This window comes from Medicago sativa, chromosome 8, assembly GCF_051527215.1.
Source record: "Medicago sativa cultivar Bolivia chromosome 8, Bolivia_mono, whole genome shotgun sequence".
Classification (NCBI taxonomy): Eukaryota; Viridiplantae; Streptophyta; class Magnoliopsida; order Fabales; family Fabaceae; genus Medicago; species Medicago sativa.
In genome coordinates this window covers 38334975-38337779 of record NC_140756.1, presented here as the reverse complement: position 1 = coordinate 38337779, position 2805 = coordinate 38334975, and the positions used below count along the sequence as shown (strand labels likewise).

At 39.5% G+C, this 2805-nt stretch overlaps 1 long non-coding RNA gene across 1 annotated transcript; it reads right to left on the bottom strand.

The window, feature by feature from the left end:
* Positions 1-634: 634 nt before the first annotated feature.
* LOC146898959 (uncharacterized) lies at positions 635-2279 on the bottom strand. The gene is made up of 2 exons (XR_015022070.1): positions 2036-2279; positions 635-807 (listed from the first exon to the last, which is right to left on the bottom strand). It is a non-coding gene; the product is annotated as an uncharacterized LOC146898959 (long non-coding RNA).
* Between the last annotated feature and the right edge of the window lie 526 nt (positions 2280-2805).

Sequence of the window (2805 nt, the reverse complement as noted above, 5' to 3'; positions counted from 1 at the left end):
TTGGAAAATGATATCCCTTGGTAGAATTTTTTATGAATTCTCCTTTGACATAAACTAATTTAATGTTTGTTTCTGATTTCGATATAATGTTCATATATGTGTATTTTTGGGTGGAAAGGTATTATACGTTGCAAAAAAATTGTTAGATTCACCCTTACTGTGTACTAATCCAAATTAATTAATGCAGAATTTATTTAGCAATATAGAGGTGACTATTATTAATGTAACTCAATCTTTACATTAATCAAATATAAATTGAACACTAACATTAAATTTGACGATGTAAGTAATTTATACCTAATGGGTTCGGACTACCAATGTACAGAAAATTTCCTTCCTCAAATGTTCCATATGCACAAGAATATAGAGAACAAGGAGCGTCTAACAAAATAGATGACATAGAAGTCATGAGAATGACAATTTCGTGTGTAATCTTTTGAATACCAAAGGGTGGATTTAGAGGCTAAAAGTTGAATGTCTTTGGTTGAGATTCTTCTTGGGTTGGAAAACATTTGAAACACTTTGGATAGTATAAATTTTTAAATCTCTTGTAACACCCATACTAGACGTATCTAGAAAGTCTAGCATGTGTATTAGTTTAGTATTGGATACATAAAAAAATTACAACAATAAATCTTCGAATGAATATATTATACAACCAAGTACGTTCGTACAATAATAACACAACTCAACTTTCTAAAATATAATAAATGCATCCTTGAATATCCACTCCATCCTGCAGCGGGTACAAACGAACACTTGTCGCAACATCCATTCGGCTACTAGCTTGCTACGCCATCCTGATATCTGAAACAAATAAGGATTGGGATGAGACATAATGTCTCAGTGAGTTCCCCTAAATCCTAGGCTATAGGTAACGTCAGGGGAAAACCTACGGTCACCACGTGTCTACAATACAACCTGACGGTTGATTATACGTGTGTGGTCATGCTTTCCTAGACGGTAGTGCATACTAGACCCGTCATAGGCTCATCTTACTTGTTATAGGCTTCACTTCCTATACATGTCATGGCGGTCAAGGGGTATCTAAAACCGCATTGCCAAGAATACACTCTACGTATCGAGGCCTAAGCTTAACATATCATAACATGATTCTAAACCGAACGATTAGGGGAATCCTAAGATCGTCATCGGTGTAACATTCTTTACTTGTTCTATTCCATGTCTTGTACTTGTATAATAGCATCTCATGCTCTTGTTCTTAAACATAATCTTACATGAAAACATTCTTGAATAATCACAATCATATTCCTAACATGCATGATAGTACATAAGTTCATTCATTAGGTTAGCGTTGAACAAACAAACATTATCTTGATTCATTTTACGGAGAGCCCCGGGTGGAGTAACCCCGAGGACAATCCCATACATGACCGATGTACGTACATCGGACTCCCTCGGTGTCGTGCGGGTCCCTTACGGCTTGAACCGTTCCCCTTGGATCGAGAACCTCCTGTATCCCCCTGGCGTGGATAACAAGAGACACGAGCACCTACGTCTTGTTTAAAGTCTTGGTCATACATTAGTCATATACATACATGTGAGCGCATAATTCATACTTGCTTGAAAGATTACCACGTGTCCGTAGCCTACCCGATTATTGGTAATTGCATACATAGTTGCTCATATAAACTTAACCTAACATGACTAGGATTACTTGCTAACATGCTTATTCTCGACTATCTAAGTCGAGGCTCTAAGATTTCCCCCACACTTAGAAATGAGATTGCTACCCAAACATAAATCATATTGTCTTACTCTCATGTGCCATTTATTACCGAACAATGTTGATGTTGCTCATACGTTTTCCTTTAGAAATTTAGGCAGCATTGTACATTACACTTCCACAACGCATAAAAATAGTACAAATAGAATACATGGCAAACATTAACATGGTTTTCGCAATTCATGGCACAAGGGGTACTAAATCCCTAATTCATGGAAACTAACAAGTTATGAATTCTCACACAATCAAACACACAATCCCAAGGTGGGAACTATCTGTAGAACTCACCTCTAATGATCATTTTTGGAATCTTTAATCCTCATTGATGCTTCAGCTTAATCCCCGTAATCACTTCTGCATTCGTCTTCGCAAAACAACTCATTCTTCAAAAATATGCCAAAACCCGTAAGCTGTTTTTCTGCAGAATTTACCAACTTCAATTGTGTTTTCCGAACTCGTTTCAAAACCGAATCATACAAAGTTTGTGTCCAAACTGTAGGGAATTGAATGAGGAATCCAAAACTTCAACAATCACTCCGATAGCGGGATATCGAAAGCCACGACGTGGGTGTTACATGCCCACCAGCTTCCGCCTGGTTCGTCCCCGAACCACACCGTACTGGGAGAGGTCTGCTCTGATACCAAGTGTAACATCCCAGACTGCTTACAGGATTGCCGACTAACCCCACAAACCAACACGAGTCTTTTCAGCATGCTTTGTCCTCACTCACATGCTTACCGGGAAACTTCCCGGTAGGTCACCCATCCTAGTACTACTCCAAGCCAAGCACGCTTAACTGTGGAGTTCCTATGGATTGAGCTCCCGAAAAGAAGATGCATCTTGTTGATATGGGTAGTACCTAACAATTCTTATAAGCCTTCCTTCAACCATGTAGTCCCATACCTACACGGCCTCCGGATCCCTCTCATTCCGATGTGATTCGGTTCCTCCTATTGTCGTGGGGGTCCCTTGCGGCTTAAACCGTTCCCCTTAGGTCGGGAACCTTTCGTATCCACCTAGCGGGATATCGAAAGCCACGACGTGGGTGTTACATCTA